At 35.4% G+C, this 26,994-nt stretch overlaps 1 protein-coding gene across 7 annotated transcripts in view; it reads left to right on the top strand.

Moving 5' to 3' along the window:
* RALYL (RALY RNA binding protein like) overlaps nucleotides 1–26,994 on the top strand; it is a 729,450-nt gene that overhangs the window by 117,891 nt on the left and 584,565 nt on the right. For 6 of the 7 annotated variants that reach the window (XM_060199474.1, XM_060199446.1, XM_060199460.1 and 3 more), the window contains exon 2: nucleotides 10,038–10,131. The exons of the other annotated variant lie outside the window; for it this stretch is intronic. The gene's annotated coding sequence lies outside the window, so the exon portion shown is untranslated. The remainder of the gene's footprint in view (nucleotides 1–10,037; nucleotides 10,132–26,994) is intronic. 7 annotated transcript variants of the gene reach the window in all.

Raw genomic sequence — 26,994 nt, 5'->3', positions numbered from 1 at the left:
CACTCTAGGAATTATTTAATTATTTACTTTTAAATATTTATGAGAGAGAGAGACTAGACAGAAAACTGCTCATCTTTAGCATATAATGTTGTGGCGGGCTTTGAACTCCTGGCCTCTGGGGCTCAGACATGCATGTCTAATGAGCTGTCACTATGCAATTATTATGCAGGAATTTAAATGATCTTATTTACTATAGTAGTGCAACAACAGTGGGAAGATTGAATTGGGAAGCTAAAGTAAAATGTTAATGTGAAAAGAAGGAAGAAATACTATAATCTGTAGGAGAAAATGGAAGGATCTGGACATATAACTTTTTATGACAAAGAGATAGTCTAAATCTCACCATATTTTAAGTAGCAAAAATTGTTCACTCAGTGCCTAAAAGAAATATTTGATGGGTATGATTATGCCCAAGATGTATTTAAAATTTTCCTATTTTGAAAGAATTAATTTTTATTTTATTTTTAATTTTTTATTTATAAAAAGGAAACATTGACAAAACCATAGGATAAGAGGGGTACAGTTCCACACAATTCCCACCACCAGAACTCTGTATGCCATCCCCTCCCCTGATAGCTTTCCTATTCATTAGTCCATTCTCTGGGAGTATGGACTCAAGTTCATCATGGGATGCAGAAGGTTGAAGGTCTGGCTTCTGTAATTGCTTCCCCGCTGAACATGGGCATTGACAGGTCAATCCATACTCACAGCCTGTCTCTCTCTTTCCCCATTGCGGAAGGGCTCTGGGGAAGCAAAGCTCCAGGACACATTGGAGGGTTGTCTGTCCATGGAAATCTGGTTTGCATCATGCTCGCATATGGAACCTAGTGACTGAAAATAGAGTTAGCATACAAAGCCAAATTGTTGACCAATCATGGACTTCTTTAGGAATAGTACAGATGAATAATTGGGGAGTCCTCCATTTTGTAGATAGTAGGCATATTTGGTTATATTCCAAAGGGCCTGTGACTATACTAGTTTTTTTTTTTCCCTGAGCCTGAAATTTGATATGCAGGTGGATCCAAGTTTTTGCCTGGGGACATGTTGCTATGGGCTGGGAAAAGGACCAGAATGCTGGATCAGGGGAGAGAGTAGCTCCCTAATATGGGGAAGGGGTATAAATATTCTTGACTGTAAACCCCATCAATTTGATTTTATCTGGGGCCCATATTCAGCTTAGGAGCCTATGTTACTTCTGCATTCCTCTAGATCTGAGCTCATATTTTGTGGTCATGAGTAGGAACATTCCAAGCTGCCCCAGTATCAGGATCCATCTTCCTCAGGTGTAGCACAGAGTATGTTGTCCAGCCTCCTTTCAGAGGATGGGATATTCTCTACCAATGTTGATCCAAGTTGAGGGCAAGGTCCTATGGGGGTCCCAAATGGGTCTATTGTGTTGTTCCTGATAGGATTGATTGGTAACAGTGGAGAGAAGGATTTATTCAAGGACTAGGCCGATGAGTGGCTGAGAAAGTTGTGATAAATATATACAATGGAATGCTATGCAGCTATTAAGAACAATGAACCCACCTTCTTTGACCCATCTTGGATGGAACTAGAAGGAATTAAGTTAGTTAAATCATAAAGATAAAGATGAGTATGCGATATGATCCCACTCATAAACAGAAGTTGAGAAGAAGAACAGAAAGGGAAACAAAAAAGCAGGATTTGACTGAATTTGAAGTAGGCACCAAAGTCAAAACCCTGGGTTGAGGGTGACAGTGGATGTTCGGCTTCATGGGGCAGTGGGGTAGATTGGGGGGGGGGGGTAGGGATGGGATGGGACACAGCCTTTTGGTGGCGGGAATGGTGTTTATGCACACTCCTATTAATTTGTAGTCATATAAATCACTATTTAATTAATATGAGAGGTGAGAAATTGATTGAATGTCTCAAACTTTTTAAAGTGCAGACTGAGTCTTCTTAATACATACGCTGAATCTTTCATATGTTGACTCTCTTAAAATCTTAGACCAGGGAGAACAGAAGCAACCGGTGTTACAGCTATACACAAATAATGTCAAAGGTCATAAATTATGGTGATGGTGTGTATGCTACAGCAAATCCTAACAAAGGGATATTTCAAAGTTAGCCCAATTACCAAATAATGTGATTATAGCAATAAACATCCATTGTCTTCTTAAACCCTAAGACAGCAGAAACCTCCTGCTTCCTGTATAGAACCTATATTTCCCCCAGTCCTGGAACCTTTAGGGCAGGGCTCACTTTTCTGCATGCTTCTCTCAATTCATACCAAATGATATTGCATTTGCCAATCCCAACCTAATCAACACAAGGAATAGCACCTCAGCATGCTTCACTTCATACTGTGTCCAGAGAAGTCAGGCATGGAATGTCAACCCTTCACCCTCATTACTTTGGTGAGACCTTTCCTTTCATAATATTCTCTAATTCCATTCCAGGAGGCTTACTTCCTAACGAAGACCCAAAGCATAGATATAGAGCAGGTCCCGTAAGATAGAGCATATGTTCACATGCATCCATAAACTAGGGCAAAATATATACCTGAAAGCAAAAATACCCAACAGTCTGTAGTGAGTCAGTATAAAGTTCCTAATGAAATAGTGTCTACTTAGGTACTCTCCTCACCTACTTCTTATTACAGTTTTCTCTCTCACTCCAAAGCTAACCGTATCAAAGCAAGGACTGCAAAAGCTAAATAAAGGCAAGAGACTGGCATGCTTTAAGGATGATTCTTTTTCACTGTCAGGCCACCGCATCAATTGGGGCCCTATTCGGGAAAGTCCTGAGACTCCTAAACAAAAATAATTTTTTATGAGAGAGAGTCAGACAGACACATGGACTGTCTAGTGAATTGCGTAACACTGACAAGTGGCAGTGCCTAGGATCAAATCTGAGTCCTCATGTCTGAAAGTTCTATACTCTAAAACTGAGCTCTCGTCTCAGCCTCCGAAATTGAATTTCTTTTTTTTTCTTTTCTTCCTTCCTTCCTTCCTTCCTTCCTTCCTTCCTTCCTTCCTTCCTTCCTTCCTTTCTCTATCCCTTCCTTCCTTCCTTCCTTCCTTCCTTCCTCTCTCTCTCTCTCTCTCTCTGTCTCTCTCTCTCTCTCTCTTTCTTTCTTTCTTTCTTTCTTTCTTTCTTTCTTTCTTTCTTTCCACCTGCAGACCTGCTTCACTGCCTGTGAAGCGACTCCCCTGAAGCTGGGGAGCCGGGGGCTCGAACCGGGATCCTTATGCTGGTCTTGCACTTTGCGCTATGTACGCTTAACCAGCTGTGCTACTGCCTGACTCCTGAAATTGAATTTCTTTAGCAAGCATTTTATCTGTATTGAATTTTAGGGACACTTCTAAATTCAAAAATTAAAAAATAAGTTACTAAAACTAGACTCCATGTTGTTCTCCTACTTAGATTGATTCTGATCCCTGTCTACCTGGCTATGTTTTCAGTTCCATTTCAGTGTTGTGGTTATGCCCTTCTCCCTGATTTTTCTTTGATTTCTGGTCAGGGCTCCCATTACAGTTTCCTAGAATATCAAGTGTATCACATTTTAGCCTTAGGAAATATACTAGGTCAATATGAGGTCTCCTCTCAGGGGCAATCAACTAAAAAGATGATGCAGAACTATAAAAACCTGGTCTTCTGGAAATAGTTCAGGACATTCTGCAGAAACCTCCAAACTACTAATTCGTAAAGAACATTAGAAATGGTTTCCTATCCCATATAATTTGAGTATTAAAGGTATGTGCCAAAGATGATGGAAAAAGCCTTTTTGTAACTCTGGAAGCTAAAAACCTGTTGAAACAAACTGAATTAGTAAGTCTCTGCATCCTAGTGCTAAAGTCAAGTTCAAGAAAACTAAAGAGCTTCTTAAATTACATTAAGGGAACTTTCCCTAATCTTATCACACACATCATAGTGCATGAAAAGAGACCATTTGAAAGCCTTTTTAGTTCCATCTATCTTAAGTGGGTGTGGAAGACTGACAAACTCCGATACAGCAACATTATGAGCAGAGCTGACTTAGTCTAACTCAGAAGCAGCACCTGAAATTTGAGGCCACTAGACATTGAGGAACTCCCATGGACAACTGCCACAGTGCCTTATTTTCAGTACAGGAAGGATGTACATTTTTCTCTAATCCACAGGATACCAGTAATATAACCTGAGGTCTGGAAATTATGTTAGCAACTACTGTTGTTATTAAAAAAAAAAAGGATAATGAGAGGAAATAATCATTATTGGTATTTATGGAAGTGTTTAAATTTTAAGATGATTATTCTACATGCAGAAATTCTGTATAAATTACTAAATTTGGAAAATAATTTAAAAAGATATGGAATACATCAAATCATTAACATTAAAAATTGGGTGACTGTTCATACAAGTACATACACGTTTGCATATGACTATCTGTTCATATCTTGGACATATCAATATCTGAAAAAACAATCTCTGTTGCATTTCTTTGGAGAAGTGTCTTCAAGTATAGGCAGGAAAATAGTTTTGTAGCACTTATTGTAACTACTATATACACCTAAAATTTTTCCTATAGATAAATGTGCATATACTTCCCATCTGGGATAGTCTAGAGTTTAAAATGAGTTCGTTTAAGACTATCTGTAGTATCACAACACTCTTAGTTTAAATGTCTTTCATTCAAAGATTGGGTGAAAATAAGGCATTCTTTACAATCCATTTACAAATTTTCTGTAGTATAACATGTTTATAAAATAGCAGTGGTTAAACAATTCTTTCTCCACACTATAAAAAAGTAGTCAACGACTGCCACCTCTCCAGATTCAAAGGAGGTCTCGAAACTTTACATCAGACTCAACCTGACGCTGTTAACTGGCTACGGAAGAAGGGCAAACGCTAGAAGAAGAACTATAAAAAATTGATCATATTTACATAGAATTGAGGAAATTGGGAGCAGAAGTTAGCATATTTAGTAGAATGTCCATGCTACAGTACACAAGGACCCTCGTTCAAGCCCCTGGTCCCCACCTGCATAAAGCAGTGCTGCAGGCGTCTTTCTCCCTCTCTATCTCCTCCTCAACTTCTCCTCTTCAACTTTTCTGTCTCCTCAACAACATGTATAAGTAAATAATAAAGAACTGAGGAAATATTTAGATCCTATGTAGGCTAACTTCAAGTTATACAAAATGCTATGGCCACAGTGTTTATTAGTTTCATACTATACAGCAGGGAAGCAATTACAGAAGCCAGTCCTTCCACCTTCTGCACCCTACAGTGACACTGGGTCCATACTCCCAGAAGGTTAAAGAATAGGAAAGCTATCAAGGGAGGGGATAGGATACAGAGTCCTGGTAGTGGGAATTGTGTGGAGATTTACCCCTCTTATCCTATAGTATTGTCAGTGTTTCCTTTTTATAAATAAAATAAAAATAAAGAAAATGAAAAAATTACTTTAAAAAAATAACAATGGGAGTTGGGCGGTAGCACAGCAGGTTGAGCACACATGGCACAAAGCTCAAGGACTAGCATAAGGATGCCAGTTGGAGCCCCCGGCTCCCCACCTGCAGGGGAGTCGCTTCACAGGAGGTGAAGCAGGTCTGCAGGTGTCTCTCTTTCTCCCCCCCTCTCTGTCTTCCCCTCCTCTCTCCATTTCTCTCTGTCCTATCTCACAATGACGGCATCAATAACAACAATCATAATAACTACAATAATAAAAAAACAAGGGCAACAAAAGGGAATAAATAAATATTTAAAAAATAACAAAACCATTAGTGTAATACTCTAGGTTTGATCCTTGGCACTGTATATACTAGAGTGATGATCTATTAGAGAGGGAGATACAGAAATACCTGCAGCTCTGCTTCACTGCTTTTGAAGCTTTTCTCCTACAGGTGGGGAGTCTGAATCTTGAACCAAGGTTTTTGTGCAGAACTTGTGCACTTAACGAAGTGTGTCACCACTCAGCCCCCAGCTAGAACCTTTATTAACATATATTATAGCAAAAATAATGGACATTGAGATGAAGGTTCCCTGCATGAATAGAACATGTAGATATCTCAATGCTTATATCTTATACATATATAGCATTCTAAAAATAAAGCATAAATTCAGGTTACTTGAGAGCTTCGTGTGTGTGTGTGTGTGTGTATGTGTGTGTGTGTGTGTGTGTGAGCATTTGGCAGACACAATTTTAGTTAGGTTTATAATTAATTTTGAATAGCATTCATTAATTAAAATTTAATAACACTTTATTTAATTAGCTTAGGTATTCTCAAAATCACTTCAAAGCTAGATTTTATGATTTATAGTAGCAAAAATAGTTGCTTCTTATTCAACATAACAAATCCATGTTGAATGGAATGTAGTGAGAACATCAAGAATGAGACACATATAAATATTAAATATTATTTTGTAATATTTTATCAACAAAGCATATTTCCCCTCCTTTGCAACAGAGAATCCTTAGTGACTAAGTGACCTAATCTTTCATAACAGAAGACATAGGTTGGAATTGAAGATACTGTGTTAGATGCTTGGGGCAAAGCAAAGAAGAATAAAACAGTCTCTGACCTCAAGAATATTAAATTCAGTAGGATTAAACAAAAGATATTTTTATGTCTGCACATTAAAGTGTCCAAAAAAGATTCTTCTAGGCTCTGTAATTCAGCAGCTGAATCCAGATTTTTACCATCTTGCTGCCCTGTTATTTTGAGCATAATAATATCCTTTTTTCTTTTGTCAATATGGCTGTTTTAATTCTGAGTCATGTAGTAAGGTCAGATAAATAGGCAATGAAGACAAAATAGCTCTGCTTCTTTAACAATCTGGAAATATTTTCAGAAGGTCTCCAGTAGATATATAAACAACATAACAGCCAGAATTTTATAGTACTTATAGCACTCAAATGTATTATTTTTCTTTCACACTAATTTACTTTTCTTTTTACTATATTGTTGACCATTGGTTAGGGACAGTATTTTTGTAAATAAACTTTCCTGCCTAATAGAGTGTCAGGTATATAGAAGAATCTATAAATGCTTAGCAATTTCATAGCACCATGGAGGTGATAAAAGTAGAATGGAGAATAGGACAAAGGCAGCCTTTGTTATTATAAAGTTTATAATGTAGACACATTTATGATGCCCATGCTTCATTTTCCTTATCTATAAATTTTACAATATTCTTAAAGTAAATAAATGGAAGGTGGTTTATTAGTATTTACTTTTTTGTTACACTTCATAGATTTTATTTGTGGAGAGTAGAATCATACTAGAATTTTTTTATGTAAAGAAGATTGTTTATTTCAGGAATAAGAGTAAAATGAATTGAAGAAAATACATAGTCTTTGCAAGGTTTCTCTGAGAAATGTTTGACATTTCCAAAGGTTTCAGATTTTTCTCATGGACTGAATGTTGTTTTAATACATATCTCAGAAAGAATCTAAGCTGCATATAAGTTGTGAATAGCAGGCCAAATGAAGAACTGTTTCCTCCTGGGAAGGTGAACCTCTGCTTCCTTTTCTTTGTGATAGCAAGGCAAGGGGGAGAAGTCTTTGCCTTCTTTGTTTCTGCAGACACCAATGGACATGCTCCAAAGTACTTTGTAGATTCTCTTTTAAATTTTCATTCCTTTGATAGTAGCTAGGAGACAGATCTTTTAGGGAATTTCAGTATTCTCTAAATGCAAGTAAAGCTTTTATTCACAGTTCTTGAGTCATTGGTGTATAAAAACAGCTTGGGAAAGATGAAGGTGTTTAAGGTGAAGAAACACGTTTTTTTTGCTTTCTTTCATCACTTAAATATATTAGAACGTGTTCCTTTCAAATATTCTATGAAAATGTATCTTCTGAACTATGTTAGTCATGAAAGCATTTTTTTCCAAAAGGTACAAATTAATTTGCTAAGGTAATTTGTGAAAACTGGATTCTAGTATAGAACTTTTGTTATCTTTCCTATTCTACAGTTTACTTTCAAATATATATGTAAAATATTTGCATTGGATGTTGTTGTATATAACTCATTAAATAAATAATAGATATTTATTATTTAAAATCTTAGTTGTGCTAATGCTTTCTACAAATCTCAATGATTGTGATAATCCTGGGATATATATGTATATATGTATATATTCTTTTAATTTATTATTAAGATTTGGTTACAAGATTGTAAGACTAATGTAGAGTTTCGTGCCATACCCACCACCAGAGTACTATATTCTCACTGTAAAACTCCCCAAACATAACACTGTAGTCCTAACCAATATTAGAAAGTTTGCTTTCTTCTATTGTTTTTTTTCCCAAGTTCACCTTTATCAGATCTCTCTAGATTTCACATATGAGTGAAACCATCTGGTAGTTGTCTTTTATCTCTTTACTTATTTTGCTGAGCATAATCATCTACAGTTCCATCCATTTCTGTGTGACCTTCTTTACTTCTTTTAACAATGTTCTATAGATTTCATTGTAAATATCCTTCATCTCCTTTGTAAGATAACTCTGGGGTTTTTAATCTTTTTGAGTTTGATTGTAAAATGGAATAAAGTTGTTTTTTTGTTTGTTTGTTTTTTTGTCTCCTGCGTTATCTCTGGGGTTTGGTGCCTACACTATGAATCCACTGCTCTTGGAGGCCATTTTTTCCATTTTGTTGCCCTTGTTGTTGTTACTGGGTAGGGCAGAGAGAAACCGAGAGAGGAGCGGAAGACAGAGTGGGGGAGAGAAAGATAGACACATGCAGACCTGCTTTACCACTTGTGAAAGTGGTGAGCCCTGGGCTCAAACCAGGATGCTTAGCAGGTCCTTGAACTTTGTGCTATATGTGCTTAACCCACTGTGCTACTGCCTGGCCCCCAAGTTTTTATTTCTATTTCCTCTGACTCATTTTTGTACACAGACTTATGTGTAAGGATTTTGAATCCTGCTACATTGCTAAATTTATTAATTATTTCCAGCAGTTTTTTTGTTGGAATATTTTGGGTTTTACAGGTATATTATCATTTCATCAGTAATTAGTGATAATTTGATTTCTTCTTTTCCAACTGTATGACTTTGATATGTCTTTCTTGTTTGACTGCAGCTTCATAATGATGTTCATGATATCCATGTGTGATTCTTTGTATTTCTCCATCTTCAGTTGTAATTTCATCTCTCTTGTTCCTGATTGTTTTTATCATAGCTCTCTCTTTCTTTTAGTTAGTCTAGCCAGTGGTTTATCTGTATTATTTATCCTCTTGAAGAACTAGCTCTTTGTTTCATTAATCTTTTGAACTGTCTTTCTGGATTCTATTTCATTGATCTCTGCTCTGATTCTGAAGATTTCCTTCCATCTGCTGACTTTTGGGTCTCTTTGTTGTTCCTTTTCTAGTTGACTCAGTGAGCTGTTTGCTTAACTGAGATCTTGCTATTTGTTAATATGGGCCTGTACTGCTATAAACTTCCCTCTTAGGACTGTTTTGCCATATGCCACTAGGTCCAGTAGTTCTTCTCTTTATTTCTACTGTTCTTCAAGTAATTTTTAGGTTCTCTTTAGATTTCTTCGGTGACCCAGGTGTTATTTAGAAATGTATTGTAGCTAAACAAAGAAAGAGAAATAAATGAGACAAACATAAATTGCAAGTACCATTTTTTCTTTTATAATGAGGGCAGGATTGAAGGTAGAATCTAGAAAGAGGAAATGATTAAGTTTAGAAAGACTTTTTTTTTAACACCCCCTGAACTATGATAGGTTATTTTTTTCAAAGCAAAGATATACTGCACTTTATTGTAGATGATTGTTAAGGGCACAGATTTTACCTTATTCATCTTTTTTTCTTCTAATTTGGAATCTGTAAGCAGAAGTTGTTTTAATAAGTGTGAAATTAATTATCATCTTTCATAATAATTTAAAGTAGTAAAGCCTTCCTCAACTTTTGAGAAGCTAATAAATGTATTATAAATACATTCTATTAAATTATATATATTTTATATAAGGAATGCAGCACACTATATAACACATAAATAATATAACTATTATATTATAAATTTGACATTATTGAAAGATAGCTATAAAAAGTTGTTCTGGCTTATTTTTCTTTTACATTTAAAGGTTTTAGATGACCTGTGTTTCTGAAAAAGACTGTTCAAGAAGTTTGAATACCTACCATATGCATACTGATTATATTACTGCTTAACTTCACAAAGTAAGTTTTTGCTTGTTTGTTTCGATTTTTAACAAATAGAAAGTCATTCCATTTTCTGACCTAGATCTGAACTCTTCAGAAAACAGCTAACTTTTCATTTTGTAATTCAGTACATAGTGTTAAATTGGTAAACCAAAACATTAGTAGATTTAAAATAACTTGAAATATTTTTCTTCATTAGATATCTTCAAATACACCAATGAGAAAAAATTGTGGGTTATCTATGTGGCCACACATACTAAAGTCCAGTAGCTTACTGTGAAAAAGTTTCTCTTCTATCTGATTTCTGTCAGTTACCATCAAACAAATGTTTTGTCAGTTGAAGTTTTAAACATGCCATCTTATAACAGAAGACTGCTATAATATGACTCAGTGAAGTAATAGTTTCACTAATCATAGGTTGTAAATACTAGAACGTATAAAAAGAGATTAGAATCCCACTATGATATGTAATGCTATTTTAAAATATTTCATGTTATATAGTTGTATTATATAATATAGTTAAAAGAACATATAAAGCAATTGAACTGTGCTGCTGTGATGCTTGTGATATACATATGTGTGTGTTTATCTTTATTAACTAGATAGAGACTGCCAGAAATTGAGAGGAAGGGGAGGTACAAAGACACCTGCAACATTGCTTTACTATTCTTGAAGCGTTCCTTCTGAAGGTGGGAAGTGGGGTTGTTCCCTGGTCCTTGCACTTGGTGATATGTGTGCTTAACCAGATGTGTCACCTGGTTAAGCTCCTCATTGTTTTGAGGTGTGGCTCCTCATTGTTTTACTGCTGAATCAATTTACTGTTTTATGGCCAGAAATATATACCATGTGAGAGAGTATCTGCTTTGCCAAGAGCTTGTCTAACCACTACTGCATGTGGGGAAGTTTCAGTGCTATGGTATCTTTTGTCTTTCCACTCTGTCTCTTTCTATCTGGAAAAAAAGGTGGGAAGCAGTGAAGCCTTGGCGATAATAAAATAACCTAGTATTTTTAATGTCATATGTAACTTTCTTATCTCTTTGTAATTTACAACCTTTTCCCTTCTTATCTCCTTATTAATGTGCATGATAGTACTTATAATGTTTTGTTGTTTTATTAAGAAAGTAATGTTTTACAAGCCAGCTGTCACTTGGGTGCAGTTTCTCATTTTTCCACATATAGGGGTCTGCACATCACTCCCACTATCAACCTAGTATCTTCCTCTGCCATCATGCATTGGTACCCAGTGCCCTCATAACTCCCTGTCTCAGCCCTTCATGTCCTCGATGCAATAGACCACAACCAGTACAAATGTTGCCTTTATTTGCCCTTCTTTCCATATTTTTTTTCAATTCCACTTCTTTCTCCTACAGGTGGATCTCACTTAACATGATTCCATTAAGTTTCACCCAGTATTTGGCAAATAAAGACAATGATTAGGTACCACTTCACACCTGTAAGAACATCATAAATCAAGACAGGAACAATAGGTGATGGTGAGAATGTGGGGGAAAGGAACCCTTCTATACTGCTGGTGGGAATGTAAACTGGTCTAATCCCTGTAGAATATAGTCTGGAGATACCTCAGAAAATGAGACATGGACCTACCCTATGACCCATATATCTCTATCTCCTAAGTATCTACCCAAAGGAAACAAAGAAACAAACAGAAACATCTACCCAAAGATGTCTATGTATACCTACAATCATAGAAGCCCTATTTGTATTAGCCCACACATGGAAGCAAGGACAGATGAGTGGTTAAAAAAAAGTTGAGGTATATGTACATCCCACTATGTATTATTTCTTTATAATTCAGTGACTAAAAATAATGAAGGCAGATCCTTTTTCTCATCTTGAATGGAACTTTTTGTAAATACTTTAATTTTCTTGACAACTGCCAAGTATTAAACTTATTGATAAATCTGAAGCTGAATTAAACCTTTTCATTTATTTTTCATTTATCCACCTCTATTCCTGAACTAGATAAAGATAATGTATTACAACATTGCCCAGTTAGCATTTCAAGACTTCTTCCCTCATGGCCTTCCAAAGATTCACTCTGTTAACTCTATTCTGTATGGCTATTTAGTTATTTTCTACCCTTGTCTCTGGGGGAGGGGAGTCTAAAGAAAAAAAAAGTGCTGCATTTTTTATTTTAAAATAGCCATCACTTATAACTGCAATATGTATGATTTCATTTAGTGACATACCTTAAGTCTATAAACTATGGTACCTGGATTTCAATTCAAATTCTGTTTGTGCTTGTAGTCTTTAAATAATGTTAGGTTACATGTCTCTTGTGAACTATTTTAAAATGCATTATATTCTAGTATTTTTTTATTGTTTCTTTCTAATGACCATTACTATCCTAAATATTCTTCCGTTTTTTTAGGAAATGGAATTAGAATAATTTATCCATGCACCTATATAATTGCTCAAATATTCCTAATTGAAATAATTGCTACATATGTAGACAGTCAAAATCTTATTTCTTAGTCTTATGCATTATGTAGCTGTTTTCATTTTAAAATAATATTATCATAATAGCAATGAACATTTAATGATATACTATCCCAATGAATTAATATTTCCATACTTTTGTTAGAATCATTGAGAAATTTGGATATTGACAGTGATAAGTTTATTTATGTATAATTAATAAACTGTAATCACATATGAGCAACTAACAGGAGAGTGGTTCAAAAACATAATTTTCCTATTTCTTTCTTTTTAAGGCTGTATCCCTGAATTTCTATGTTGATCTTACTGAACTGAACTTGCTTGGTAAGGAGGTTGTAATTTGGCTTATGATAGAGAGATTTTAGTATTAAAGAATAAAGTATTAATGGATATTGAGATATAGTTAGTGGCCTATGACATTAGTGTTAATGTTTCCAGTGTAGTCATATGAGCTTCCAACAAGTGCCAGATCCAGAAGATTTAACATTGATAGGGAAATAAATCTTACCTTACCTTACCTTACCTAACCTAAGGTCGTCTGTATTCCACGTATGAGCAAAACCATTTCCTAGTTGTCATTCATCTATTCACTTAATTTTCTCAGCATTATCACCTTTATTCCATCCACTTTGTTCCAAATGATACAATATTAACTTTTTATCATAGAGTCCCATTTCTTTATACAGTCATCTGTTGTTGGGAATTTTTTATTTAAAAATTTTTATTATCTTTATTTATTAGGCAGAGACAGTCAGAAATCAAGAGAGGAGAGGGAGATAGAGAGGAAGAGACAGAAAGACACCTGCAATACTGCTTCATCACTTGCAAAGATTTTCCCCTGTAGGTGGGGGCTGGGGGCTCGAACCTGGGTCAATGCATATTGTAACATGTGTACTCAACCAGGCGTGCCACTACCCAGCCCCTATTATTGGGAATTTAAAGTTGTTTGTCATATGATAACTTTTGTAAATAATGCAGATATATACATAGGGGTGCATATATCATTTGTTGTAAACAAGAAAAATAGAGGAAAAGATAACTAAAATACATCTTGTACAATATTAGAACTGAGGCAGTACAGAACCTTGGAGGAAGGTGTGACTTTCATGCATCATGTGTGGGTATGAAAACACTCCTGAAATCTGATAACTTTATAAAATAATGTTGACTCCCTAATAAAAGTTTAATTAAATTTAATCAATAAGATGATTATTAACTTACCTTGGGGTGTACATAATTAAGAAATGCTTTAGAAAATATTTTATGTTATAAACAAATTCCAGTTTTAATTGAAATTTATCATGTAGATTTTTTAGTGAAGGATAGCAGAATATGATACCTCAAAATATGCCATTTTATGTATTTATTACATTGATTTGTAGATGTTTGGAGAACAACAGATATAGATAGAAACTATATCTGCCATATATAAGACATATTTTTCAAAATGAAAAAACGTTGTCAACAATCCTGTCCCTATAAATTTTATCAACCAGGCAGATTGAATCTATTCATAAAAGACTAGATGTCCACACCACTCATAGACAAACTGTCAAAAACTGTTGTACTATTTATGGGGCAAAGTCATCTTCCCTAAAGATTGTTTATTGTGTTCTAAGGGACGTCTGTCCAATCTCTTCTCTTTCTCTACACAGATAATATTTTGTTTGAATTATAATCTCACTCAGAGTTATTAATTTTCTGGGGTATTTACTATGAATACATAAGGTATACATATTAATAAACCTCTATTTGTTTTTCTTGTTCTTATTTTAATTCAGGAGCCTTGACTAAGAACTCAGAAGTAGAGTATTATTTCTCCTCTTTTTCAGTAGTCAGATATATTATGAAAGCAACCTACATCTTGAAAGGGCATGCTATGGAGAACAGGAGTAAATTCAACATAATACTAGGTAGAGAGTTTGTGGAGAGAAAGTGGTAGAGTGGTAGGAGAGGATCCCACAGTCATTTCTTGTGGTGTGGTAAGATATGAAGTACCATGCATGGCTGAATCTCATTGAAACAGTAAGTTCAAATATTAGTAGTTGTATGTCAGTTTGATCTGACACCTATTTTGAAAATCTAATTTTATTGGAACACAGTAAATACTTGTTTGCCTTAAGAATTTATGACTATTTTCCTGCTGTCACTTCAGAGTTTAGTAGCTGTGGCTGCTATATTAAATGCCACAAGGCCTAGAACATTATATCTTGTGCTTCATGGAAAAAGATGTCCAATCCTATATATGTACAATTATTTTTCTTTGGAGAATCTCTGATCAATAGGAACTCATTAATAGGAACTCTTAAGACATGTGGAAGAATAAAACATTTAGATATCTTAATAAAATATTTTTTCTTTTGCTTTATTATTAAATACACTTAGAGGTTAGAATACAAAAGAATTAGAGAATTATGCAGTCTAAATAGCTTGATTATAGAATTTATGTATTTACTTTAATTATAATTTGTAATTACATTCAATATTGAATATTGATTCAGGAACTAAAGACAAATATATCAAAAAGTTTATGACAATGGTATTAGCATTTGCTTAGAAACAGATCTAAACTTCGACAGTGTAGAATAGGTGGACTTTGGTTGATATTTTAATTAATACGTAAGACTGTATTTCATTTAGAACTTTCACAGTAATGTTAATTATTGGGAATCATCTTGGTGATGTTCATTGTCACAGCAATGAATAGGAGTTGCTACAGCAATGCAGTTCTGAGCCATGACAAGTATTGAACAACTGCAGAGAACATTTAGTTTAGCTAACTATCTGCGGAGTTAGAAATTTGTCAATTTTCAGAATGACTTCTTTTCAAAGCCAGGTCAACCTTGGTCTTCTTACACATGAAGCTTTTTAAGAGTGATTCATGAAGTTGTCATAAGGTATTACTGCACAATGAACATCATTCATTAAGTCTACATTAATCTGACAGTTATTACACTTCAAGTAATTACTGCCTACTGCACTACCTTTGTCCTTTGTGAGATTTAATTTCACAAGTCAATGGCAATCTGTTTGGAATATGATATTTGTATATACAAAATAGTTTTGCCTTCCTTGACAAATGAGTACTTAATACCTGATGCCATGAACCCTTGCGCTTTTGTTCTTTCACACACTACATTTCGTTACATTTTCTACATTTGATTGTAAGGTTCAATACAACTTAGCATGCCTTTCATTGCAAACTCAATTATTTTAGGGAGTCAGGCGGTAGCACAGTGGTTTCAGCTCAGGTGGTGCAAGGACCGGCATTAAGGATCCAAGTTCGACCCCCTGGGTCCCCACCTACAGGGGAGTCACTTCGCAAGCTTTAGGTTTATTCCAAGAGGTCCATGACTTTACTAATTTTTGCCGGAGGCTAACATGCAGGTGGGCTAAAGGTATTGTCTGGGAGGTGGTGTCAGAGTTGAAAATAGAACTAGAAAGTTGGATCAGGGCAGAAATGAGCTCCCAAATATGGGGAAAGTATATAAATACAATGAACTGTGAACTTCATCAATCAGATCTGGGGCCCAAATTCAGCACAGGAGCCTGCATCCCTGTAAGTCTGAGTTTGGATTCCATGGTCATAGCGAGGAACATTCTAGGCTGCACTCATTTCAGGACCAGTCTTCCTCAAGTAGCAGAGTGTGTTGACCCAGCCTCCCTTTGGAGAATTTGGCAATTTCTTACCATTGTTGTTCTACATGGAGAGCAAGGTCCTGTAGAGGCCCACAAAAGGGTGAACAGTACTGTTCCTCATGGTATGATCAGTGAGTGATGGTGGAAAGAGAAATCTCTTATAGGTCTAGAACCATCATTTCTCTGTTGGAAACCCAGCAATATCTTACTAGGGCTCCAGAACCCCCACATATATTTTCTATGTTTTTATCATCCATACTTGTATTTGCTTATCATGTGCCTGGGTTTTGCTTTGCTTTAAAGTCTCTTTCTCCTCTACTTAGAAGTTAAAATTTGGATTCACAATGTTCTATCTATGACTCACTTTTCTTTCTCATGGTTTCTTCTTCAATGATGTTTTGTCAACCCAGTTATGAATCATGAACTCAACCTAAGGGAAAGTAACTGAAACTTTAAGCATTTGTTGCAGTGAAGAGTATCAACTAAGTTATGCAAATGATGTTACATTTTTAAGAATTTCAAGTTTTAGAAAGCTAAGCTGTGATGTTCCTTTGGATAAGATCTAGGATTTGACTCTGGTGAGAAAGGCTATGGAAAGCATTGTGTGCTGCACAAAATGCATTGTATCATATCTTTAAAAAATGATAAAGAGAAACTGACAAAATGTGCATTACTTGTCATTTGTAGATTTTTACCATTTCAGGTTGACTATTTCAGATGGAAGGAAAGAGACAGAGAGATATAGAGAAAGGGAAAGAAACCACAACACCAAAGCTTCCTTCAGTATGGTGGGACTTGGGTGGACACAATGACAAAGTAGCACACTATCCAACTGAGCTGTTTTACAGCCTTAGAAATAGATAATTGTGGGAGTCGGGCTGTAGCGCAGCGGGTTAAGCGCAGGTGGCGCAAAGCGCAGGGACTAATGTAAGGATCCCAGCTCGAGTCCTGGCTCCCCACTTGCAGGGGAGTCGCTTCACAGGTGGTGAAGCAGGTCTGCAGGTGTCTATCTTTCTCTCCTCCTCTTTGTCTTCACCTCTTCTCTCCATTTCTCTCTGTCCTATCCAACAATGACAACAACAATAATAACTACAACAATAAAACAAGGGCAACAAAAGGGAATAAATAAATAAAAATAAATATTAAAAAAAGAAATAGATAATTGTACTGAAGAATTTAATATGCTTATTCAATTTATGATCAAGAATTTTGTATCACATATCATACTTACTACCAATGTATACATGACATATACTGAAGCACAGAATGGTATTTGGATCCATGATAATATCTTCACAGTCACTCAGACTGTGTCAGCATTTTAGGGCATAGTCTAGCTACTCACCACAGTATACATGTCTGTGCTCTCAGACATTATACTGGTATAGTTAGCTCTAAAATCTACTATTAAAGTAATTTCCAAGGACATTAGTATTTAAGTCTGGCCACCTTGTATATAATACTGTACATGTATTCTAACACTGTAGTCACAATGTCAGATTATTATTTGTTTGTGTATTTTTTTTTACCAGAGCACTGCTCAGCTCTGGTTTATGGTGGTACAGGGGGATTGAACCTGGGACTTTGGAGCCTCAAGCATGAGAGTTTCTTTGCATAACCATTATACTACCCTACCCCTACCCAAGATTATTTAAATTATCTATATATCATGTGGTATCAATCAAATTTTAAAATCTATTTTAAATTATTTGCTTTATTGTACTAATTCAAAACTGTACTTGGACAATACATCTTTCTTGATTTCATCTTCTGAAAGCCATAAAAACTTAGTTTTTCTTGGTCATTCTGAAGTTTTGGTCTATATTATGCTTGTTGCTAGAATCTACTGAAGAGATGAGGAATAACCAAATAAGAACACTTTCCTGTGGGTCAGGAAGTGGTACATCTGGTTAAATGTATACATTACAGTGTACAGTGACCCAGGTTCAAGACCCTAGTCTCCATCTGCAGGGGTGAAGTTTTGTGAGCAGTGATACAGTAATGCAGGCCTACCTACCTATCTATCTATCTATCTATCTATCTATCTATCTCTCTCTCTCTCTCTCTCTCTCTATATATATATATATATATATATATATATATATATATATCATCTCCTTCGAAATTTCTCTGTCTCTATCCAATAAACAAACAAATAAATAAAATGTTAAAAAATAAAAATCAGAAAAAAAGAAAAAAGAAAAAAAATTTGGTGGCTGAAGACAACTCACCTGGTAGGATATGCCCTTACTGTGTACAAAATTCCAAGTCCCAGTTTCAACAGCATGTGAGACCACCACAGCAGCAGGTGGAGCTCTACAGATGTTGGATCAGTGCTGTGGTAGCTTTCCTTTCTCATCTTTGTCTATGGCTTTTTATCTGAAAGAAAAAAAAAAAAGAAGAAGATAAACATAAGTGGTCTGAGAGAGGTGGAATGATGCACATGTGAGGCTATCGTATTACAAATCAAGCAGTAGCAACAGAAACAACATCATGGAAGCCTATGCAAATTAATTTTCTCCCAAAATGCTTGTCATAGGGGTAAACTGAACTGTGACCCTAGAGAGAAGAATTTATCATTATCTCATTGTTTCCATATCAATGGCAATGTTTAGATAGATTCTGAAAGGCCTTATATGCCCTGCTTTATTAAGTATAATATTCTGTTATCAAACACAAAACTTCTATTTTCTATTTGTGATTCAGAGTTGATGTTACCGTTATAAAATAACTATAATTGTATACATGTAAATAGACTATAGTAGTGTACTATAGTAAGTAGATATTTATTACTTGATCCATGCTAAACTACAAGTTTTGTGCTATGAAGTACTATAGTGGAAATAGTTTAATCTTTCATTTAATAGCCCTATTCTCCAATTTTGCAGGGTTATTGAATTTACTTCCTATAAAGTCTTTTTTCCTCTTTAAAAAGATGAATGTAATTACATATTTAGAAAGGCAAACTGAGAACACCAGTAGTTGGGGTTGAACTCAAGACCGTATGCTTTAAAGTCCTGTGTACTATTGTTATCACTAGACTACATTCCTGGCAATAAATTTTAATTGGACTTCTGCCTACCATGTCTTAGGGTTTTTTAACTTTCTCATAGTGCCGTAGGCAATGAAGCTTTCTCAAATAATGCCTTGACCTGGGAAAAGGTGATAACTTTTATGTAAAAAAGGACATTTTGTTAAAATGTCAGTCTGATGTGTCATTTCAATTTTTTTTAGTCTGGCTTTGACTGCCTATCACAAGCCTTTGTTTCAATAACCTCAGGGTCTGATTCTTAAGAAAATATAGACGTCCTGTTTAAAGTAGGAGTTTCTACAGTTTGAAAAAAGGGTATGGAAAGATTATGTAAGGTGTGATTGTATTTGTGTGTGCTTTTATTCAAAAGAAAAGAGAGAAGACAAAGGACAAAGGAGAATATGAGGAGTAGAAATAAAAGGACTATACATATTTTGGTACTATAGAAAAGGAAAGAAAGAAAAATAATTAAAAAGTAACATGATAATGGAGGAACAAGTTCATAAAGTATAAACTTAACTCCATATTCACTGAATACCATTGATAGTAATTGTTTAGATTTCTAAGGGGTTTCACTCTTTATTTGTTTCCAAGTTTATTCCATTAAATATTCTACCTTTCTCATCTTATTGCTGTCTGCTAGTGTCTGTCTTCCTAGTGACCTTTTAAAGAGAATATAAGAGCAAAGACAGTTCTAATGGAAGTGTGCCCAGATAATGGTAACCAGGATGAATCCCTCGAGGACACTCTTTGCATTCAGAGAGGAGCTGGAGAGGAGAAGGCTGACCTGAAAACTAAACTAAGGGTCCAGAAGTGAACCCAGACAATTAAATCTTACAGAAGATCCCTGGGCAATTTTGCTAAAAATATCCTAGCAGTTCTGTTATTTCAAGTCTCTTTGACATGACAGCAGCCTGTATGCTAGAATCTTTTTGATCAAAGCAACATAATTTCTAAGAGGGGAGAGGAAGATAAAAATATTCTTAAATATTTTATAGTATTATCCTAGCTACTTTAGACTCCATTTAACTTTGTTTTTTTTCATGTGCTACTGTTTGTTTTTTATTTATTAATTTTATAGCAAAGGATATATATATATATATATATATATATATATATAGAGAGAGAGAGAGAGAGAGAGACCACAGCAGTAAAACATCCTTTAATGCAGTGTGTGTTTGTGTGTGTGTGTGTATATGTGTGTATCTGTGTGTGTGTGTGTGTGTGTATATCTGTGTGTGTGTGTGTGTGTGTGTGTGTGTTGTGGGGGGTTCTCTGGAACTTTGGTTGCCACATGGCAAAACAACATACTATCCAAGTGAGCTATTTTGCAGGCCCATTTTTTTTTTTTTAAGTTGTGGTAAAAGCAACTAATGAGATCTATCTGATCAACAAATTTCAATTGTACATGTTTTTGATGACTATAGGTATAGTTTTCACTAGATTTCTAGAGTTTATTCATCTTACTTTACTTCTTTTACTGACTGTTTAACAAATACTACTTTAGTATTTTTTTATTTAAGTAATGATGCCAGTTTCTCTTTTATTCCATTTTGACCATTTGTTTATTATTGATTTTATTATGGTTTACAAAAATCATAAGATTACAAGGGTATAATTCCTCACAACATACACCACCATAATTGTGTGCCCTCCCCCTGGACCTCCCCCTTTTCTGCCAAGAATCACCACCATAATTTGACATTATTTTTTAAATGAGTTCATGCTTTCAGTTCTTTATATTGCACATGTAAATTAAATCATACAGTAGTTATATTTCAGAAATATTCAGGTCATTTGGTAATGGGTGTAAACTATAGCAAAAGGAGTACTTGAACACAAACACCAAATTAGACTTAGAGATATTATATATGAAAAGAAGACTGATGAAAAAACATGTAAGAAAGATTTCAAAAAGAACTAGAGGGAAAACTGCATCATTTAATGAGACATAGAGGACTGTATGCATGTACATATGCTATACATAAAATAATTATGCATATATTTTATATATAAATATATAAAAACATATTTAAGAGTCTTTCTTAAACTACACTTGTCTTATCATTCTTTTTTTGAACATTTTCTATTGATTTCTTCCTCTCCTCCTATACTTCAAAGTTGTTCCATATTTTTATACCTTGTGTTTCTGTTTTTCTGTGTATCACCTTGTTTAGAGTGAAGTGTTCCTTTTTCTTTTTCTTTCTCTGAGGCTCTCCTGGATTTACATCATTAAGACACTTCCTCTTGGTTTTGCAGAACCAGTGTTTTCCTCATTTTACCCATCTGTTTTAGTTTCTGCTGTTGCCCACAGGTGATGCAGAGTTCTTTATTGTGAGTTGTGGAGGGAGGGGGAGAACTTTAAATTTTAGTAGTAGTATGACACCTGATGGCCTTTAAACAGAGACCTAGTCTATGTTTAGGTGGGTAGCTCAGACCTTCTTCTCATTCCAGAATGACTCATGAAAGTAGAAAGTCTGCCCTGAAGTCAAAGTCACTTTTTCCTGCAGGGCAGCCTGACCCTGATCACCAGGGTCTCTATGGTGGCTAGGTACCCTTAAAGTTTCATAGGTTTCCCTGATGCCACAAGAGTACCACATCCCATTCTGAGGTTCCTCTGAGTGATTTTCTAGAGTTTGTTCAGAACCAGTGATGGCTTCTACAGCTTTGAACAGCACTCCAGAGCTTCTTTCAAGCCACAAAGGACCTTTAAATCAGCTGTATTGATTTGAAACAGTTGCAAACACAACACCAGCCTGCAAAGTGTTGCTGCTAAGTCCTTCTCCTCCTGACCCCCCTTCTGCTGCACTGTCCATGCATTGTCCTCAGCCTTTCAGATAGTCATGTTTCTTTAACAGAAATCACTTGTTCTCTGATGAAATATGTTGAGTTATTTTGTTTTAAAAATTGTTTTCTGAGGGATAGCCAACTTTATATGACTAGGTTGCCATAGCTGTGCCCTGGAACCTGAACACATATTTAAAATAAACAAGTAATGACCTTTTTTTGTGTGTGTTCTAATTTTTTGTGTTTTTTGTGTTCTAATTTTGAATGCCATACTAGTTAGTTCTTGTTGCTTAATCAGTCTTGCCATAAACATCAGTGAGATAATGTATAAAGGAGTCCATTAAAAATCAGACAAGTTATAAGAGACTTTTTATATTAGTGGTGTAATAAAATGGGGCTCTATAAATACTATTAAGATGAATTAAAAACAAAACACTATTCACAGAATTTTCTCAAACAAGGAAAATAATAAATTAAAATTAAAATATTAATATAGCAAAATATTTAGAACTCAAAAAATCTTGACTTTTAACTTTGAAATTTAACTTTTTCTTTGAATCATCTTATTGAGAGGATAATGCTTACAAAAAGTTATTGACACATGGCTTCAGTTTCTCCTCTCTCCATGAGAGCTCTCAGAAAAACACTCACCCCCAACTTAGCTACTTTTCAACCATTAAGTACCAGTATCCACACACCCCATCCCTTTCCCTCCATTTCTTCTCCAAATTTCTTTGCTATGGTATAATATACCATACCCAGTGTTTCTTCTCTCTCTCTCTCTCTCCTTTTATTCTATCTATCTATCTATCTATCTATCTATCTCATTTCACTTATGAATAAGATCATTCAATCCTCCTTTTTGCTAAACTCATTTAAAAGGATTCCTTCATCATCTATCCAAGAAGAGGCAATATATGTATATATATCAGCTTTCCTAGGCACTTATCTGTCTTTGGGCATCTAGACTGCTTTCAAGTTTGGGCCCTTATAAATTGAGTTGCTATGAACACAGGTGCACATAGATCTTATTTGGATAAACGTTTTTGTCTACTTTGGATAAAATGACAGGAAAGAAATTAATGGATAATAGAGTAGTTCAATTCATAGTATCCTTAAGAGTCTCCAGACTATTGTCCACACGATTGGACCAATCTGTGTTCCCATCAGTATTGTATAAAGATTCACTTTTAGGGAGTTGGGTGGTATTGCAGCGGGTTAAGTGCACATGGCACAAAGCGCAAGGACCATGTAAGGATCCCAGTTTGAGTCCCCGGCTCCCCACCTGTAGGGGTGTCACTTCACAATTAGTGAAGCAGTTCTGCAGATGTCTTTCTCTCCCCCTCTCTGTCTTCCCATCCTCTCTACATTTATCTCTGTCCTTTCCAACAACGGCAACATCAGTAACAATAGCAACAATAACTACAACTGTAAAACAACAAGGGTAACAAAAGGGAATAAATAAATAAATATTAATAAAAAAGGAATGTTCACTTTTCCCCCCACATACTCACCATGTTTCTTCTGTCATTTCTAATGTATGGAATCCTCATGAGTGTAAAATGTTATCTCATTGTTGTCGTTGTCTTTCTTTGATAATCATTTGAGCATTTTTTTTATGTATGTTGGCCTTCTGAATCTCTTTTTTGGTCTATATTCTGTCCATGTTCTCTCCTCGTTTTTAATGGGTTGTATGTTTGTTTTTTGAGCTACTTTATATTTTGGTTATTAGTTCTTTATCCAATGTATGGCATATAAATATTCCCCTATTCTGTTGGATTCCTATCTGTTTTGGTGATGATTCCATTTACTGTGCAAAAGCTTTTCAGTTTGATCTAATTCAAATGATTAATATTTTTTCTTGTTTTTGGACTTGAATCTTTGAAAGCATTTCCAGATAATAGGTGATGAAATGTTCTCCCAATTCTCACTTTTATGTATTTGCTGGATTCTGCTCTACTGTCTGTGTCTTTGAGTGGTAAAATGTATTGGTCTAGTTTCATCTGGCCATTTCCATTTTTATAAATATTTTTTACATTTATTTAGTTTAATTAAAGATAGAAACAGAAAGATGGATAGGTAGATAGATAGATAGATAGATAGACAGACAGACAGACCAGAGCTCTGAACTACTCTGGCTTATGATAGTGCTGTGGATTAAACCTGAAGACTCAGAGTCTCAGGCATGAAAGTCTTTTTGCATAACCATTATATAATTGCCCCATTTTTTAACCTAATTTTTCCTTTTTAAAAAATATTTTATTTATTTATGAGAAAGATAGGAGGAGAGAAAGAACCATATCTCACTCTGACTTGGGTACATGTACCAGGGATTGAGCTCAAAACCTCATGCTTGAGAGTCCAATGTCTTATCCACTGTGCCATCTCCCATACCACCCTAATTTTTCTAACATCATTTATTGAGGAGACTCTCCTTTCTACATTTAATGTTTTGGATCCCCTTGTAAAAATTAGTTACCCATAGGTGTGGCTCTTGATGCTATGTCTGTTCTTGTTCCAGGCAGTTTTGATTACAATAGTTCTGTATTATAATTTTGAGGTGAGAAAGTGTGATACCTTGAGTTTTGTTCTTTTTTTTTTTTTTCAAGATGGCTTTGGCAATTCCAAGTATTATTCTATTATCTTAAAGAAAATTGTTGGTACCTTGATAAGAACAGCATTATATCTGTGTATGGCTCTGGAGAAAAGGGGGGATTGAGAGACTGGAGAGGGTACTGGGGTCTTGGTGCAAGATGGTGGAAAAGGACCTAAATTGGGGGGGAGAGATGAGAATGTGTTGCAAATTTGAAAAGACAAATCTGAAAAGTAGAACCCATGTGTCAACAACCATCTTGTAAACTATTAAACCTCCAGTAAAATGATAAAAGAAAAAACCCTCAAAAATAGAAGTCTAGGTCTTATTTCTGATTTTTTTTCTTGGAAAATAAATGTTATCACTTCTTGTTCAACTGATTCAATATTTCAAATAATTTATATATTACATAATCAGAAAAATATTGACACGTAGAGATTTGAATTCATCAGGCTTATCTTTGTCCTCAGTGGACAAAGCTTTTGGTTAGTTTTTTAGTATTCACATGGGAGAAAAATCTCATTTCCTGATTGCAATTGGTTTCTGTCAAGCTGAATATGGTTTCATTTTGACACTTACATTCTGCTTCTTATTCAATGCCTGATGCATGGGCATCTATAAATGTTTGGGAAATCTTTGACTCATACTGTCCTCCCTTTCATAGAATTAATTTTCTCTGAATTGGCTCCAGATACAATAGGGCACTAAGATTTTGATAAAATAGAATGATTTTAGGCCATTCTAATACTTTAGAAATTAATCACACAAAAATTTTAGCTTTTTATTTAAGCAATCTGATGTTGATAAATGGTATTATGTGGGGGTAGATGTAAAAAATGCCCCTTTTCATTGTGTTTACAGCATCATAGATTATAAATTTATTAGCATTTCTCAGCTTTCTGCTGTCCCTTAATTGATATCATGATTAATGGAAAATACTTTCTTCTCACCACCACTTTAACTGTGCTGTTCCTGCCATTCAGTTTTTTTTTTTTTTCCTTAGGATGATTATTATACCCACTTGAGCTATGAGGTTGCTCACCCTTAGGATAAGTGCACAACTACTGTGTAAATATATATATATATATTATTTATTTATTTAAGAAAGGAGACATTAAAAAATCATAGGATGGGGGGTTACAACTCCACACAATTCCTGCCACCCAATCTCTATATCCCGTCCCCTCCCCACTAGCCTTCCCATTCTCTATTCCTCTAGGAGTATGGACCCAGGGTCCTTGTGGGTTGCAGAAGGTGGAAGGTCTGGCTTCTGTAATTGCTTCCCCACTGAACATGGGTGTTGACTGGTCGGTCCATACTCCCAGTCTGCCTCTCTCTTTCCCCAGTATGGTGGGTCTCTGGGGAAGCGGAGCTTCAGGACTCACTGGTGGGGTCTTCAGTCCAGGGAAGCCTAGCTTGCATCCTGATGGCATCTGGAACCTGGTGGCTGAAAAGAGAGTTAACATACAAAGCCAAATAAATTGTTGAAGAATCTGTGCAAATATTTTTAAAGATACTATTAGCCAGGTTTACTTAATTGCCTTCTCTTTTTCTATCAGTCCCTTCACTTTTTTCGATCACATACTGAATCTTAAATATTTGTTTATTTGACTAAGGAGACAGCTCAGTATGTAAGACTATGTATGGTACATACATACCCAAGAGCCAGGTTTAATCCCAACATTGCTGCATGCCAGAGATTAGGGCTGCTCTGATTTCTCTCACTCAGAAAAATAAAATGAATCAACCTTGCCCCCCTTTATCTCAGATGACAGAGGGAAATTGAGAAGAGAGCAAGTGAGGGAGAGGGACTGAGAGAGACCTACTGTATTTGCTTCACTGCTGGTGAAGCTTCCCCCTTGCAGGTGTGGCGTGGGGGGCTCAAATACAGATCCTTATGCAGGGCAATGTGTGCACTTAACTAGGTGCACCATTGCCCAACCCCCTCTCCCCAGTGAATAAAACTTTTAAAAATAAATATTCATTTAAAATAGAGTAAACTAAGCATGCTTTTATTGGCAGGATAAATATTATCATTTTCTCTCAAGTCAGGAATGAACCTTATTGCCGAGGGCTGGATAGTGGTGCAAGCCATAAAGCACCTATGTTATCATGTACCAGGACCAGGATTCCAACCTCCCCCCCACCTTCTGTGACAGCCTTACTTGCAGTGGAGGAAACTTCCTGAATGGAGGAATAGGCTTCAAGTGTGTTTCTCTCCCTCTCTTTTCCCCACTTACTCTAATTGTCTCTATCATAAAAATAAATAAATAAATAAATAAATAAATAAATAAATAAATAAATAAGGAAAATGGCTGTTGATAGCAGTGAACTTATCATGCAGCATGCTGGCACCAGGTACTAGTTAACG

This window comes from Erinaceus europaeus, chromosome 1 (assembly GCF_950295315.1).
Source record: "Erinaceus europaeus chromosome 1, mEriEur2.1, whole genome shotgun sequence".
Lineage (NCBI taxonomy): Eukaryota > Metazoa > Chordata > Mammalia > Eulipotyphla > Erinaceidae > Erinaceus > Erinaceus europaeus.
Note: the sequence above shows the minus strand (reverse complement) of the source record. Positions and strands in the feature narration are given on the sequence as shown.